This window comes from Pleurodeles waltl, chromosome 7 (genome assembly GCF_031143425.1).
Source record: "Pleurodeles waltl isolate 20211129_DDA chromosome 7, aPleWal1.hap1.20221129, whole genome shotgun sequence".
In the NCBI taxonomy this organism is placed as follows: Eukaryota; Metazoa; Chordata; class Amphibia; order Caudata; family Salamandridae; genus Pleurodeles; species Pleurodeles waltl.
Genome location: NC_090446.1, coordinates 511,689,160 through 511,707,846, shown reverse-complemented (window position 1 = coordinate 511,707,846; position 18,687 = coordinate 511,689,160).

Sequence of the window (18,687 nt, the reverse complement as noted above, 5' to 3'; positions counted from 1 at the left end):
GCGTTTTTACTTTGAAGAAAAAGGAGGGGGGGGGGGGGGGTGTTATGTGCCACAAACTAGCAAGGCAATTCACACAGTCACGGTAAAAGTAAATAAAAAAAAAATGCAACTTTAAAAGAGGCCAGGCTGCCTGAAACACAGAGAGTCCACAGTAAAACAGACACAGTTAGCTGAAATAAATACTTTTGAACAAATAATTCTATTTACCCAGAACAATTTCAGGGCTCCTTACCTAGGTCTTTTTGCAATCCTTGAACACTGGGCTGTCTCAGATCACAGGGAAGATGCTGAGGCTCACAAACTGGAGGTGGCTGTCTTGGGCTTCCATCCACAAACTTAAGGGGCCAAAGCCGGTGTGGGGGGGCAGGGCTCAGGTGCAACAGGGTCTCAGAAAGCCAATCAGCTAAGTCCAGTCCCTATGGTTGGAGGGAAAGGTAGCTGCTGCTCTATTCAGAATCTCCATGGATACAGACAGGCTGAATCCACACTTCCAAGCTAGCAGAGTCTACTTTTCAGGTAAGGGAGAGATTGCTAAAAAAACAAACACTGGAATACTGCTGGGCGCACACTCTCATATCGGGCTTTTTTAAAGGCAAAAAGCAGGGGGGCAAAATGTTTTTAAACAGAATTTAAATCACAGAAACAGATTAAAACAGTCTCCTAAAAACACACTCTGCAAGATGTATGTAGCCTTTTTACTTAGAAGAAAAAAGGGGGGGTTATGTGCCACAGACTTACAAGGCAATTCACACAGCCACGGCAAAAACAAATAAAATAAAAAAAACACTGTAAAAGGCCAGCTGCCTGAAACACAGAGAGTCCACAGTAAAACAGACACAGGTAGCTGAAATAAACACTTTTGAACAAATAATACTATTTACCCAGAAAAATCTCAGGGCGCCTTACCTAGGTCTTTTTGCAATCCTTGAACACTGGGCTGTATCAGGACACAGGGAAGATGCTGACGCTCACAAAATGGAGGTGGCTTTGTTGTAGTTTAGCAGCGATTAGATTAAGCATTAGCAGAAGACATCTTGTATTTAGTAACTATTGTAAACATTTCACGGAATCCATTTTGTATTCATGGCAGCCATTTTCTCTGCCACATGCTGCCATGTGCTCACCATATGCTCTTTCCTACCTTTCTGTTAACTACTCTTGAAAATCTGCCAAGTGACAAGTTATATTTAGCATCTCCCACTTTCGCACATGCTCAGTAAGGTCTGCAGCTGTTAGTCCTTGAAAACTGTTAGCTCCTCCTACCTGTCGACTGTGCATTTCCACATGACCTTACATGTATGCAAGTCTTGCTTCTATAATTGTACCACCTCCTTTTAGCCCCTGCGTGGGTATAAAAGGACCATGTACTCTCAGTTCAGTGTGCTACTTCAAACATTACCGAAGGGTGCTGTTTGAACTGCAGTACCACCTGATGAGGTTAATAAACTTTGTCTTTTATTTCAGTTTCTGTGCCAACTTCTTCCTACATGGTATGAGGACTTTGTGCAGAGAAAGGTGAACCCCTTGCATAAGTAGGCCTTGCTGAGGCTTACTTCAACAGCTGTCTTGTGCTTCCCTCCACAAACCCCAGGGGTCAGAGTATGTGTGGGATGGCGGTGCTCAGGTGCAACAGGGACTCAGAAAGCCAATCAGCTACGTCCAGTCCCTGTGGTCACGGGGAAAGGCAGCAGCTGCTCTATTCAGAATATCCTTGGATACAGACAGGCTGAATCCACCCTTCCAAGCTAGCAGAGTCTACTTTCCAGGTACGGGAGAGATTGTTTAAAAAACAAACACTGGAATACTGCCAGGCACGCACTCTGAAATCGGGCTTTTTTAAAGGCAAAAAACAGGGGGGCAGACAGTTTCGAAACACAATTTAAATCACAGAAACAGATTAAAACAGTCTCCTAAAAAGCAATCTGCAAGATGTATGTAGCCTTTTTACTTAGAAGAAAAGGGGGGTTATGTGACACAAACTAGCAAGGCAATTAAACAGTCACAGCAAGATCAAATTTTACAACAACACCACTTTAAAAGAGGCCAGGCTGCCTGAAACACAGAGAGTCCACAGTAAAACAGAAACAGGTAGCTGAAATAAACACTTATGAACAAATAATACTGTTTACCCAGAAAAATCTCAGGGCTCCTTACCTAGGTCTTTTTGCAATCCTTGAACACTGGGCTGTATCAGGAAACAGGGAAGATGCTGAGGCTCACAAAATGGAGGTGGCAGTTTTGGGCTTCCCTCCACAAACTTAAGAGGCCAGAGCAGGTGTGGGGGGAAGGAGCTCAGGTGCAACAGGGGACTCAGAGAGCCAATCAGGTACGTCCAGTCCCTGTGGGCAGGGGGAAAGGCAACTGCTTCTCTATTCAGAATCTCCTTGGATACAGAGAGGCTGAATCCACACTTCCAAGCTAGCAGTGTCTACTTTTCAGGTAAGGGAGAGATTGTTAAAAAAACAAACACTGGAATACTGCTGGGCGCACACTCTCATATCGGGCTTTTATAAAGGCAAAAAACAGGGGGGCAAAATGTTTTTAAACAGAATTTAAATCACAGAAACAGATTAAAACAGTCTCCTAAAAACACACTCTGCAAGATGTATGTAGCCTTTTTACTTAGAAGAAAAAAGGGGGGGTTATGTGCCACAGACTAGCAAGGCAATTCACACAGTCACGGCAAAAACAAATAAAAAAATAAAAACACTGTAAAAGGCCAGCTGCCTGAAACACAGAGAGTCCACAGTAAAATAGAAACAGGTAGCTGAAATAAACACTTTTGAACAAATAATACTATTTACCCAGAAAACTCTCAGGGCGCCTTACCTAGGTCTCTTTGCAATCCTTGAACACTGGGCTGTATCAGGACACAGGGAAGATGCTGACACTTACAAAATGGAGGTGGCTTTGTTGTAGTTTAGCAGCGATTAGATTAAGCATTAGCAGAAGACATCTTGTATTTAGTAACTATTGTAAACATTTCACGGAATCCATTTTGTATTCATGGCAGCCATTTTCTCTGCCACATGCTGCCATGTGCTCACCATATGCTGTTTCCTACTTTTCTGTTAACTACTCTTGAAAATCTGCCAAGTGACAAGTTATATTTAGCATCTCCCACTTTCGCACATGCTCAGTAAGGTCTGCAGCTGTTAGTCCTTGAAAACTGTTAGCTCCTCCTACCTGTCGACTGTGCATTTCCACATGACCTTACATGTATGCAAGTCTTGCTTCTATAATTGTACCACCTCCTTTTAGCCCCTGCGTGGGTATAAAAGGACCATGTACTCTCAGTTCAGTGTGCTACTTCGAACATTACCGAAGGGTGCTGTTTGAACTGTAGTACCACCTGATGAGGTTAATGAACTTTGTCTTTTATTTCAGTTTCTGTGCCAACTTCTTCCTACATGGTATGAGGACTTTGTGCAGAGAAAGGTGAACCCCTTGCATAAGTAGGCCTTGCTGAGGCTTACTTCAACAGCTGTCTTGGGCTTCCCTCCACAAACCCAAGGGGTCAGAGCAGGTGTGGGATGGCGGTGCTCAGGTGCAACAGGGACTCAGAAAGCCAATCAGCTACGTCCAGTCCCTGTGGGCAGGGGGAAAGGCAGCAGCTGCTCTATTCAGAATATCCTTGGATACAGACAGGCTGAATCCACCCTTCCAAGCTAGCAGAGTCTACTTTCCAGGTACGGGAGAGATTGTTTAAAAAACAAACACTGGAATACTGCTAGGCACGCACTCTGAAATCGGGCTTTTTTAAAGGCAAAAAACAGGGGGGCAGACAGTTTCGAAACACAATTTAAATCACAGAAACAGATTAAAACAGTCTCCTAAAAAGCAATCTGCAAGATGTATGTAGCCTTTTTACTTAGAAGAAAAGGGGGGTTATGTGCCACAAACTAGCAAGGCAATTAAACAGTCACAGCAAGATCAAATTTTACAACAACACCACTTTAAAAGAGGCCAGGCTGCCTGAAACACAGAGAGTCCACAGTAAAACAGAAACAGGTAGCTGAAATAAACACTTTTGAACAAATAATACTATTTACCCAGAAAAATCTCAGGGCTCCTTACCTAGGTCTTTTTGCAATCCTTGAACACTGGGCTGTATCAGGAAACAGGGAAGATGCTGAGGCTCCAAAATGGAGGTGGCAGTCTTGGGCTTCCCTCCACAAACTTAAGAGGCCAGAGCAGGTGTGGGGGGAAGGAGCTCAGGTGCAACAGGGACTCAGAGAGCCAATCAGGTACGTCCAGTCCCTGTGGGCAGGGGGAAAGGCATCGGCTGCTCTATTCAGAATCTCCTTGAATACAGACAGGCTAAATCCACACTTCCAAGCTAGCACAGTCTACTTTCCAAGTAAGGGAGAGATTGTTTAAAAAACAAACACTGGAATACTAATGGGCGCCCACTCTGAAATCGGGCTTTGTTAAAGGCAGAAAACAGGGGGCAGACAGTTTTTAAACACAATTTAAATCACAGAAATAGATTAAAACAGTCTCCTAAAAACACACTCTGCAAGATGTATGTATCCTTTTTACATAGAAGATAAAAGGGGTACGGGGGATATGTGCCACAAACTAGCAAGGCAATTCACACAGTCACGGCAAAAACAAATAAAAAAAAAACACACCACTTTAAAAGAGGCCAGGCTGCCTGAAATACAGAGAGTCCACAGTAAAACAGACACAGGTAGCTGAAATAAACACTTTTGAACAAATAATACTATTTACCCAGAAAAATCTCAGGGCTCCTTACCTAGGTCTTTTTGCAATCCTTGAACACTGGGCTGTATCAGGAAACAGGGAAGATGCTGAGGCTCCAAAATGGAGGTGGCAGTCTTGGGCTTCCCTCCACAAACTTAAGAGGCCAGAGCAGGAGTGGGGGGAAGGAGCTCAGGTGCAACAGGGACTCAGAGAGCCAATCAGGTACGTCCAGTCCCTGTGGGCAGGGGGAAAGGCATCGGCTGCTCTATTCAGAATCTCCTTGAATACAGACAGGCTAAATCCACACTTCCAAGCTAGCACAGTCTACTTTCCAAGTAAGGGAGAGATTGTTTAAAAAACAAACACTGGAATACTAATGGGCGCCCACTCTGAAATCGGGCTTTGTTAAAGGCAGAAAACAGGGGGCAGACAGTTTTTAAACACAATTTAAATCACACAAACAGATTAACCAATCTCCTAAAAACACAATCTGCAAGATGTATGTAGACTTTTTACTTAGAAGAAAAAGGGGGGGTATGTGCGACAAACTAGCAAGGCAAAACCCACAGTCAAGGCAAAAAGAATTTTAGAAAATTACCACTTTAAAAGAGACCAGGCTGCCTGAAAAACAGAGAGTTCACAGTAAAACAGACACAGGTAGCTGAAAGAAACACTTTTGAACAAATAATACTATTTACCCAGAAAAATCTCAGGGCTCCTTACCTAGGTCTTTTTGCATTCCTTGAACACTGGGCTGTATCAGGACACAGGGAAGATGCTGAGGCTCGTAAAATGGAGGTGGCTGTCTTTGGATACCCTCCACAAACTTAAGGGGGCAGAGCAGGTGCGGGTGGGGCTCAGGTGCAACAGGGACTCAGAGAGCCAATCAGCTAAGTCCAGTCCCTGTGGGCAGGGGGAAGGGCATCTGCTGCTCTATTCAGAATCTCCTTGACTACAGACAGGCTGAATCCACACTTCCAAGCTAGCACAGTCTACTTTCCAAGTAAGGGAGAGATTGTTTAAAAAACAAGCACTGGAATACTGCTGGGCGTGCACTCTTAAATCGTCCTTTTTTAAAGGCAAAGAACAGGGGGGCAGACAGTTTTTAAACACAATTTAAAACACAGAAACAGATTAAAACAGACTCCTAAAAACACACTCTGAAAGATGTATATAGCCTTTTTACTTAGAAGAAAAAAGGGGAAGGGAGTTATGTGCCACAAACTAGCAATGCAATTCACACAGTCACAGGAAAAAATAATTAAAAAAATATACCACTTTAAAAGAGGCCAGTCTGCCTGAAACAAAGAGAGTCTACAGTAAAACAGACACAGGTAGCTGAAATAAACACTTTTGAACAAATAATGCTATTTACCTAGAAAAATCTCAGGGCTCCTTACCTAGGTCTTTTTGCAATCCTTGAACACTGGGCAGTATCAGGACACAGGGAAGATGCCGAGGCTCATAAAATGGAGGTGGCTGTCTTGGGCTTCCCTCCACAAACTTAAGGGGCCAGAGGAGGTGTGGGGGCGGGGCTCAGGTGCAACAGGGACTCACAGAGCCAATCAGCTACGTCCAGTCCCTGTGGGCAGGGGGGAAGGAAAGTGCTTGTCTATTCAGAAACTCCTTGGATTCAGACAGGCTGAATCCACATTACCAAGCTAGCAGAGTCTACTTTCCAGGTAAGGGAGAGATTGTTTAAAAAACAAACACTGGAATACTGCTGGGCGCGCACTCTGAAATCTGGCTTTTTTAAAGGTAGAAAACAGGGGGCAGACAGTTTTTAAACACAATTTAAATCACAGAAACAGATTAAAACAGTCCCCTAAAAACACACTCTGCAAGATGTATGTAGCCTTTTTACTTAGAAGAAAAAAAGGGGGGGTTAGGTGCCACAAAGTAGCAAGGCAATTCACTCAGTCACGGCAAAAACGAATTTGAAAAAAACACTTCTTTAAAAGAGACCAGGCTGCCTGAAACACAGAGAGTCAACAGTTAAACAGACACAGGTAGCTGAAATAAATACTTTTGAAAAAATAATACTATTTACCTAGAAAAATCTCAGGGCTCCATACCTAGGTCTTTTTGCAGTCCTTTAACACTGGGCTGTATCAGCACACAGGGAAGATGCTGAGGCTCACAAAATGGAGGTGGCTGTCTTGGGCTTCCCTCCACAAACTTAAGGGCCCAGAGCAGGTGTGGGACGGCGGGGCTCAGGTGCAACCAGGACTCATAGAGCCAATCAGCTAAGTCAAATCCCTGTGGGCACGGGGAAAGGCAGCAGCTGCTCTATTCGGAATAACCTTGGAAACAGACAGGCTGAATCCACTCTTCCAAGCTAGCAGAGTCTACTTTCCAGGTAAAGGAGACATTGTTTCAAAAACCAACACTGGAATACTGCTGGACGTGCACTCTGAAATCAGGCTTTTTTGAAGGTAGAAATCAGGGGGGCAGACAGTTTTTAAACACAATTTAAATCACAGAAACAGATTAAAACAGTCCCCTAAAAATACACTCTGCAAGATGAATGTAGCCTTTTTACATTGAAGAAAAAAGGGGGAGTGGGTTATGTTCCACAAATTAGCAAAGCAATTCACACAGTAACGGCAAAAACAAATTAAAAAAACACCACTTTAAAAGAGGCCAGACTGGCTGAAACACAGAGAGTCCACAGTAAAACAGACACAGGTAGCTGAAATAAACACTTTTGAATAAATCATACTATTAACCCAGGCAAATCTCAGGTCTCCTTACCTAGTTCTTTTTGCAATCCTTGAACACTTGGCTGTATCAGGACGCAGGGAAGATGCTGAGGCTCACAAAATGGAGGTGGCTGTCTTGGGCTTCCCTCCACAAACTTAAGGGGCCAGAGCAGGTGTGGGGGGGCGGGGCTCAGGTGCAACAGGGACTCAGAGAGCCAATCAGCTATGTCCAGTCCCTGTGGGCAGGGGGAAAGGCAGCTGCTGCTCTATTCAGAATCTCCTTCGATACAGACAGGCTGAATCCACACTTCCAAGCTAGCAGGGTCTACTTTTCGGGTAAGCGAGGGATTGTTTAAAAAACAACACTGGAATACTGCTGGGCGTGTACTCTGAAATTGGGCTTTTTTAAATGCAAAAAAAAGGGGGCAGACAGTTTTTTAACAAAATTTTAATCACAAAAACAGATTGAATCAGCCTCCTAAAAAGACACTCTACAAGATGTATGTACCCTTTTTACATAGAAGAAAAGGTGGGGGTTATGTGCCACAAACTAGCAAGGTAATTCACACAGTCACGGCGAAAAAGAATTTGAAAAAAACAAAACTTTAAAAGAGGCCAGGCTGTCTGAAACACAGACAGTCCACAGTTAAACAGACACAGGTAGCTGAAAGAAACACTTTTGAAGAAATAATACTATTTACCCAGAAAAATCTCAGGGCTCCTTTCCTAGGTCTTTTTGCAATCCTTGAACACTGGGCTGTATCAGGACATAGGGAAGATGCTGAGGCTTCTCAAAATGGAGGTTGCTGTCTTTGTCTTCCCTCCACAAACTTAAGAGGCCAAAGAAGGTGTGGGGGCGGAAGGGGCTCAGGTGCAGCAGGGACTCCGAGAGCCAATCAGCTAAGTCCAGTCCCTGTGGGCAGGGGGAAAGGCACCTGCTGCTCTATTCAGAATCTCCTTGGATACAGACAGGCTGAATCCACACTTCCAAGCTAGCAGAGTCTACTTTCCAGGTAAGGGAGAGATTGTTTCTAAAACAAACACTGGAATACTGCTGGGCGCGCACTCTGAAATCGGGCATTTTTAAAGGCAAAGATCGGGGGCAGACAGTTTTTAAACACAATTTAAATCACAGAAACAGATTAAAAAAGTCTCCTAAAAACACACTCTGCAAGATGCATGTAGCCTTTTTACTTAGAAGAAAAGGGGGGGGGGTATGTGCCACAAACTAGAAAGGTAATTCACACAGTCACAGCAAAAACAAATAAAAAAAAAACACTTTAAAAGAGGCCAGGCTGCCTGAAACACAGAGGGTCCACAGTAAAACAGAAACAGGTATCTGAAATAAACACTTTTGAACAAATAATACTATTCACCCAGAACAATCTCAGGGCTCCTTACCTAGGTCTTTTCGCAATCCTTGAACAGTGGGCTGTATCAGGACACAGGGAAGATGCTGAGGCTCACAAAATGGAGGTGGCTGTCTTGGGCTTCCTTTCACAAACTTAAGGGGCCAGAGCAGGTGTGGGGGAACGGGCCTCAGGTGCAACAGGGACTCAGAGATCCAATCATCTAAGTCCAGTCCCTGTGGGCAGGGGGAAAGGCAGCTGCTGCTCTATTCAGAATCTCCTTGGATACAGACAGGCTGAATCCACACTTCCAAGCTAGCAGAGTCTATCTTCCAGGTAAGAGAGACATTGTTTAAAAAACGAACACTAGAATACTGCTGGGCGTGCACTCTGAAATCGGGCTTTGTTAAAGGCAGAAAACGGGGGGCAATCAGTTTTTAAACACAATTTAAATCACAGAAACGGATTAAAACAGTCTCCTAAAAACACACTCTGAAAGATGTATGTAGCCTTTTTACTTAGAAGATAAAAGGGGGGGGTTATGTGCCACAAACTAGCACGGCAATTCACTCAGTCACGGCTAAAACAAATTTTTTAAAAACACCACTTTAAAAGAGGCCAGGATGCCTGAAACACAGAGAGTCTACAGTAAAACAGACACAGGTAGCTGAAATAAACACTTTTGAACAAATAATACTATTTACCCAGAAAAATCTCAGGGCTCCTTACCTAAGTCCTTTTGCAATCCTTGAACCCTGGGCTGTATCAGAACACAGGGAAGATGCTGAGGCTCACAAAATGGAGGTGGCTGTCTTGGGCTTCCCTGCACAAACTTAAGGGGCCAGAGACGGGTTGGGGGGGAAGGGGCTCAAGTGCAACAGGGACTCAAAGAGCCAATCAGCTAAATCCAGTCGCTGTGGGCAGGTGGAAAGGCAGCTGCTGCTCTATTCAGAATCTCCTAGGATACAGACAGGCGGAATCCACACATCCAAGCTAGCAGAGTCTACTGTCCAGGTAAGGGAGAGATTGTTTAAAAAACATATACTGTAATACTGCTGGGCGCGCACTCTGAAATCGGGCTTTTTTGAAGGTAGAAAACAGTAGGGCAGACAGTTTCTAATCACAATTTAAATCACAGAAACAGATTAAAACAGTCTCTTAAAACCACACTCTGCAAGATGTATATAGCCTTTTTACTTAGAAGAAAAAAGAGGGGGTTAGGTGCAAAAACTAGCACGGCAATTCACACGGTCACGGCTAAAACACATTTTTAAAAAACACCACTTTAAAAGAGACCAGGCTGCCTGAAACACAGAGAGTCTACAGTAAAACAGACACATGTAGCTGAAATAAACACTTTTGAACAAATAATACTATTTACCCAGAAAAATCTCAGGGCTCCTTACCTAGGTCTTTTTGCAATCCTTCAACACTGGGCTGTATCAGGACACAGGGAAGATGCTGAGGCTCACAAACTGGAGGTGGCTGTCTTGGGCTTCCCTCCACAAACTTTAGGGGCCAAAGCAGGTGTGGGGGGGGCGGGGCTCAGGTGCAACAGGGACTCAGAGAGCCAATCAGCTAAGTCCAGTCCCTGTGGGCAGAGGGAAAGGCAGCTGCTGCTCTATTCAGAATCTCCTTGGATACAGACAGGCTGAATCCACACTTCCAAGCTAGCAGAGTCTACTTTCCAGGTAAGGGAGAGATTGTTTAAAAAACAAACACTGGAATACTGCTGGGCGCACACTCTGAAATCTGGCTTTTTTAAAGGCAAAAAACAGGGGGCAGACAGTTTCTAAACACAATTTAAATCACAGAAATAGATTAAAACAGTCTCATAAAAACACACTCTGCAAGATGTATGTAGCCTTTTTAGTTAGAAGATAAAAGGGGGAGTGGGTTTATGTGCCACAAACTAGCAAGGCAATTCACACAGTCACGGCAAAAGTGAATTTAAAAAAAACACCACATTAAAAGAGGCCAGCCTGCCTGAAACACAGAGAGCCCACAGTTAAACAGAAACAGGTAGCTGAAATAAACACTTTAGAACAAATAATACTATTTACCCAGAAAAATCTCAGGCCTCCTTACCTAGGTCTTTTTGCAATCCTACAACACTGGGCTGTATCAGGACACAGGGAAGATGCTGAGGCTCACAAACTGGAGGTGGCTGTCTTGGGCTTCCCTCCACAAACTTAAGGGGCCAGAGCAGGAGTGGGGGGACGGGGCAGAAGTGCAACAGGGACTCAGAGAGCCAATCAGCTAAGTTCAGTCCCTGTGGGCAGGGGAAAGACAGCTGCTGCTCTATTCAGAATCTCCTTGGATACAGACAGGCTGAATCCACACTTCCAAGCTAGCAGAGTTTACTTTTCAGGTAAGGGAGAGATTGTTTAAAAAACAAACACTGGAATACTGCTGGGCGCACACTCTGAAATCGGGCTTTTTAAAATGCAGAAAACAGGGGGGCTGACATTTTCTAAACACAATTTAAATGTCAGAAACAGATTAAAACAGTCTCCTAAAAACACACTCTGCAAGATGTATGTAGCCTTTTTACTTAGAAGATAAAAGGGGGAGGGGGGTTATGTGCCACAAACTAGCAAGGCAATTCACACAGTCACAGCAAAAACAAATAAAAAAAAAACACTTTAAAAGAGGCCAGTCTGCCTGAAACACAGAGAGTCCACAGTAAAACAGACACAGGTAGCTGAAATAAACACATTTGAACAAATAATACTATTTACCCAGAAAAATCACAGGGATCCTTACCTAGGTCTTTTTGCAGTCCTTAAACACTGGGTTGTATCAGGACACAGGGAAGATGCTGAGGCTCACAAAATGGAGGTGGCTGTCTTGGGCTTCCCTCCACAAACTTAAGGGGCCAGAGCAGGTGTGGGGGGCGGGGCTCATGTGCAACAGGGATTCAGAGAGCCAATCAGCTAAGTCCAGTTCCTGTGGGCAGGAGGAAAGGCAGCTGCTGCTCTTTTCAGAATCTCCTTGGATACAGACAGGCTGAATCCACACTTCCAAGCTAGCAGAGTCTACTTTCCAGGTAAGGGAGAGATTGTTTAAATATCAAACACTGGAATTCTGCTGGGTGCGCACTCTGAAATCGGGCTTTGTTAAAGGCAGAAAACAGGGGGGCAGACAGTTTTTAAACACAATTTAAATCACAGAAACAGATTAAAACCGTCTCCTAAAAACACAATCTGCAAGATGTATGTAGCCTTTTTACTTAGAAGAAAAAAGGGGGGGTATGTGCGACAAACTAGCAAGGCAATACACACAGTCACTGCAAAAACGAATTTAAAAAAACACCACTTTAAAAGAGACCAGGCTGCCTGAAACACAGAGAGTCCACAGTTAAACAGACACAGGAAGTTGAAAGAAACACTTTTGAACAAATAATACTATTTACCCAGAAAAATCTCAGGTCTCCTTACCTAGGTCTTTTTGCAATCCTTGAACACTGGGCTGTATCAGGACACAATGAAGATTCTGAGACTCACAAAATGGAGGTTGCTGTCTTTGACTTCCCTCCACAAACTTAAGAGGCCAGAGCCGGTGTGGGGGCTGGCGGGGCTCAGGTGCAACAGGGACTCAGAGAGCCAATCATCTAAGTCCAGTCCCTGTGGGCAGGGGGAAAGGCAGCTACTGCTCTATTCAGAATCTCCTTGGATACAGACAGGCTGAATCCACACTTCCAAGCTAGCAGAATCAACTTTCGAGGTAAGGGAGAGTTTGTTTAAAAAACAAACACTGGAATACTGCTGGCCGTGCACCCTTAAATCGTGCTTTTTTAAAGGCAAAAAACAGGGGGCAGACAGTTTTAAAACACAATTTAAATCACAGAAACGGATTAAAACAGTCTCCTAAAAATACACTCTGAAAGATGTATGTAGCCTTTTTACTTAGAAGATAAAAGGGGGGGGGTTATATGCAACAAACTGGCAAGGCAATTTACACAGTCACTGGAAAACAGATTTTAAAAAAACACCACTTTAAAAGAGGCCAGGCTGCCTGAAACACAGAGAGTCCACAGTAAAACAGACACAGGTAGCTGAAATAAACACTTTTGAACAAATAATACTATTCACCCAGAACAATCTCAGGGCTCCTTACCTAGGTCTTTTCGCAATCCTTGAACAGTGGGCTGTATCAGGACACAGGGAAGATGCTGAGGCTCACAAAATGGAGGTGGCTGACTTCGGCTTCCTTCCACAAACTTAAGGGGCCAGAGCAGGTGTGGGGGGATGGGCCTCAGGTGCAACGGGGACTCAGAGATCCAATCATCTAAGTCCTGTCCCTGTGGGCAGGGGGAAAGGGGAAAGGCAGCTGCTGCTCTACTCAGAATCTCCTAGGATACAGACAGACTGAATCCACACTTCCAAGCTAGCACAGTCTACTTTCCAGGTAAGGGAGAGATTTTTTAGAAAACAAACACTGGAATACTGCTGGGCGCTCACTCTGAAATCCGGCTTTCTTAAAGGCAGAAAACGGGGGGAAATCAGTTTTTAAACATAATTTAAATCACAGAAACGGATTAAAACAGTCTCCTAAAAACACACTCTGCAAGATGTATGTAGCCTTTTTACTTAGAAGATAAAAGGGGGGGGTTATGTGCCACAAACTAGCACGGCAATTCACACAGTCACAGCAAAAACAAATTAAAAAAAAAAAAACTTTAAAAGAGGCCAGGATGCCTGAAACACAGAGAGTCTACAGTAAAACAGACACAGGTAGCTGAATAAACACTTTTGAACAAATAATACTATTTACCCAGAAAAATCTCAGGGCTCCTTACCTAAGTCCTTTTGCAATCCTTCAACCCTGGGCTGTATCAGAACCCAGGGAATATGCTGAGGCTCACAAAATGGAGGTGGCTGTCTTGGGCTTCCCTGCACAAACTTAAGGGGCCAGAGCTGGGTTGGGGGGGCGGGGATCAGGTGCAATAGGGACTCAGAGAGCCAATCAGCTAAGTCCAGTCGCTGTGGGCAGGGGGAAAGGCAGCCGCTGCTCTATTCAGAATCTCCTAGGAGACAGACAGGCTGAATCCACATGTCTAAGCTAGCAGGGGCTACTTTCCAGGTAAGGGAGAGATTGTTTAAAAAACAAACACTGGAATACTAATGGGCGTGCACTCTGAAATTGGGCTTTTGTAAAGGCAAAAAACAGGGGGGAAGACAGTTTTTAAAAATAATTTTAATCACAGAAACAGATTAAAACAGTCTTCAAAAAACACACTCTGCAAGATGTATGTAGCCTTTTTACTTAGAAGAAAAGGGGGGAGGGGTTATGTGCCACAAACTAGAAAGAAAATTCACACAGTCACAGCAAAAAAAAAAAAAAAAAAAAAAACACATTAAAAGAGGCCAGGCTGCCTGAAACACAGAGAGTCCACAGTAAAATAGAAACAGGTAGCTGAAATAAACACTTTTGAACAAATAATACTATTCACCCAGAAAAATCTCAGGCCTCCTTACCTAGGTCTTTTTGCAATCCTACAACACTGGGCTGTATCAGGACACAGGGAAGATGCTGAGGCTCACAAACTGGAGGTGGCTGTCTTGGGCTTCCCTCCACAAACTTAAGGGGCCAGAGCAGGAGTGGGGGGACGGGGCAGAAGTGCAACAGGGACTCAGAGAGCCAATCAGCTAAGTTCAGTCCCTGTGGGCAGGGGAAAGACAGCTGCTGCTCTATTCAGAATCTCCTTGGATACAGACAGGCTGAATCCACACTTCCAAGCTAGCAGAGTCTACCTTCCAGGTAAGAGAGAGATTGTTTAAAAAACGAACACTAGAATACTGCTGGGCGCGCACTCTGAAATCGGGCTTTTTTAAAGGCAAAAAACAGGGGGGCAAACAGTTTTTAAACACAATTCAAATCACAGAAACAGATTAAAACAGTGTCCTAAAAACACACTCTGCAAGATGTATGTAGCCTTTTTACTTAGAAGAAGAAAGGGGGGGGGGTTATGTGCCACAAACTGGCAAGGCAATTCACACAGTCATTGGAAAAACAGATTAAAAAAAAACACCACTTTAAAAGAGGCGAGGCTGCCTGAAACACAGAGAGTCCACAGTAAAACAGACACAGGTAGCTGAAATAAACACTTTTGAACAAATAATACTATTCACCCAGAACAATCTCAGGGCTCCTTCCCTAAGTCTTTTCGCAATCCTTGAACAGTGGGCTGTATCAGGACACAGGGAAGATGCTGAGGCTCACAAAATGGAGGTGGCTGACTTCGGCTTCCTTCCACAAACTTAAGGGGCCAGAGCAGGTGTGGGGGGGATGGGCCTCAGGTGCAACAGGGACTCAGAGATCCAATCATCTAAGTCCTGTCCCTGTGGGCAGGGGGAAAGGCAGCTGCTGCTCTACTCAGAATCTCCTAGGATACAGACAGGCTGAATCCACACTTCCAAGCTAGCACAGTCTACTTTCCAGGTAAGGGAGAGATTGTTTAGAAAACAAACACTGGAATACTGCTGGGCGCTCACTCTGAAATCCGGCTTTCTTAAAAGCAGAAAACGGGGGGAAATCAGTTTTTAAACACAATTTAAATCACAGAAACGGATTAAAACAGTCTCCTAAAAACACACTCTGAAATATGTATGTAGCCTTTTTACTTAGAAGATAAAAGGGGGGTGGTTATGTGCCACAAACTAGCACGGCAATTCACACAGTCACGGCAAAAACAAATAAAAAAAAAAACACCACTTTAAAAGAGGCCAGGATGCCTGAAACACAGAGAGTCTACAGTAAAACAGACACAGGTAGCTGAAATAAACACTTTTGAACAAATAATACTATTTACCCAGAAAAATCTCAGGGCTCCTTACCTAAGTCCTTTTGCAATCCTTGAACCCTGGGCTGTATCAGAACACAGGGAAGATGCTGAGGCTCACAAAATGGAGGTGGCTGTCTTGGGCTTCCCTGCACAAACTTAAGGGGCCAGAGCCGGGTTGGGGGGGACGGGGCTCAGGTGCAACAGGGACTCAGAGAGCCGATCAGCTAAATCCAGTCGCTGTGGGCAGGGGGAAAGGCAGCTGCTGCTCTATTCAGAATCTCCTAGGATACAGACAGGCGGAATCCACACGTCCAAGCTAGCAGAGTCTACTGTCCAGGTAAGGGAGAGATTGTTTAAAAAACATATACTGTAATACTGCTGGGCGCGCACTCTGAAATCGGGCTTTTTTGAAGGTACAAACAGGAGGGCAGACAGTTTTTAAACACAATTTAAATCACAGAAACAGATTAAAACAGTCTCTTAAAAACACACTCTGCAAGATGTATATAGCCTTTTTACTTAGAAGAAAAAAGGGGGGGTTAGGTGCAAAAACTAGCAAGGCAATTCACACTGTCACGGCAAAAACAAATTTGAAAAAAACACCACTTTAAAAGAGACCAGGCTGCCTGAAACACAGAGAGCCCACAGTTAAACAGAAACAGGTATCTGAAATAAACACTTTAGAACAAATAATACTATTTACCCAGAAAAATCTCAGGGCTCCTTACCTAGGTCCTTTTGCAATCCTTTAACAATGGGCTGTATCAGGACACAGGGAAGATGCTGAGGCTCACCAACTGGAGGTGGCTGTCTTGGGCTTCCCTCCACAAACTTAAGGGGCCAAAGCAGGTGTGGGGGGGCGGGGCTCAGGTGCAACAGGGACTCAGAGAGCCAATGAGCTAAGTCCAGTCCCTGTGGGCAGAGGGAAACGCAGCTGCTGCTCTATTCTGAATCTCCTTGGATACAGACAGGCTGAATCCACACTTCCAAGCTAGCAGGGTCTTCTTTCCAGGTAAGGAAGAGATGGTTTAAAAAACAAACACTGGAGGGGGCGTGACCAGGGCATCAAGATTGTGGTCGCACTTTTGTAGTGCTCAGGACCCTTCCGTCATCTGCCTCTCATAAAATCACTATCCGTACACATCAACACCATGAAAGATTCATCGGGGTTCCTTTATCCTGCCCCGTCTCTAGTGGCGGGTTCCCGGCCCTCCCGGCCCCGTGAGACAGAGGTTTTGGCTGCCCAGTGTTCAACCGCTGCTTCCCCCGATCAAGATGGTGGCTGAGGGACAGACCTGAGGTGCGGCCAGCAGCGGCGGAAAGGCGGCAGCAGCCTGGACGGCCTGGAGGCAGGGCTGCGGACCCCGAGCCACAGAAGGTGCGGGTCGCAGCTGGGGCTGCTATGACTGGGAGAAATCAAGGTAGGCCCCAGGCTGGCAGCACCGCGATTCTCTGGTCCCCCTGATTTCCCGCCCCCTTCCCGTGGTGACCGAGGGCTGGGAAGGGGGTTGGGGTGCTCCTCGGGCCGGAGGCCTGGGTGCTCGGCCGCGAATTGTGCGGGGCCTGGCAGGCCCAGAGCCCGATATTAGGAGGAGGACCTGCAGACCGCTGGGAGGGCCGTCTGAGTAGATGGGTGCTCGCCAGGGTACGGGGACCCCTGCTGATGCTGCTATAGGCCGGGAGGCGAGGTTGGGATGGAGGGCCTACCACGGGTGTGATCAGGCGGAGGACCGAACTGGCGGGCTCGTTGCCCCCCTTCCCCCAAGATAAGAGACTCCGTGGCAGCGAGGGGCCCAGGGCTGGCTGCAGTCCGGGGCCTAGACATTACATCGCCTCGAGAGCGGCCAACTACGGACCGTGTTGCGGTGACGCGCTCCCCACTGGTCTCCCCGGGAGAGGGGAAAGAAGAAATTAAGCAGCAGTAACAAGCAGCAACCACAAACGTGAGCTGGGACAAACACTGGGATACCGAGAGGTGAATCTGGACCTTCGGGCCCAGTGTGCAGCGAGGGGCCCCATCTCCGTCCTTCGGACCACGGTGGGGTGCAGTCTGAAGGTGACACGTTAGGGATTACAAGTAGTGCCTCCCTTTTCACCCTTTCCTTATTATTTGGCCGCCCCTCCTCCGGACGCCAGGCATCCTTTCTGGCTGGACAGGGGAGGAGTCCCGGGACCATATCGAGTGAATAAAAACGCCGCCGGGGTAAAGGACATAGAAGGGGATAGGACAATAACAAAACGAAATAAGATGAAATAAACTCTGCAACACCGTGTTCCCCCAACACCCCTGGAACTATCTAATAGATTCATAAATTAGGATATACCACAGGGGGAATCAGATTAGATCCCTAGGGATCTCCCATCAGGCCCTACAGTAGGGAAGAACGAAAATGACCGATCACTGCAACCCTAGAGAGGTTAGAACTGCACCCAACATCATGGGCAAAGACAAAGCGATCAAACAAACAACGGCACAAAGTCGTATGGCCCAATTCACGACAGGTACAGTGGGCCCACGGCCGGAAGGCCCAATCCACAAACTTCGTCCAGCGACCTGGCGGCGATGCTTCAGGCGATTCAGGCCTCCCAGACAGCAGTTGAATCAAAAATAGGGGAGGTCGGAGTAGATGTCGCCCTGATCTGGCAAGATCTCCGGAATGCAGTATCCCGAATCACAGAGTCCGAGTCGAGAATCTCCACGGCAGAAGATGAAATAACAACTCTAAAAACCCAAATCTCAATGCTGACCAAACGCACCTCAGATATACACAGGAGGGCTGAAGACACCAAAAACAGATCTCGACGTAACAAACTTCGCCTAGTGGGTCTTCCCAAGGCCACTTCAGAATCATCATTGGATACGTTCCTAGAGGAGTGGTTCCGGTCCTGGTTGCCGGCAGACCACCTCAAGCCATGGTTCACAGTCGAACGTGCGCATAGGTTGCTGTGCGCAAGGCCTCCGCCCGGCTTCCAACCAATGCCAGTAATAATCTGCCTCTTCAACTTCAAAGACAGAGACCTGGTCCTGCGGGAGGCTCGCTCCTGGGGAGACCTCCTCTGCAATGGAACGAAAGTACTCCTTTTCCCGGATTACACATTAGAGGTACAGCAACAACGCCGCTCGTTCATGGAAGTGAAACAA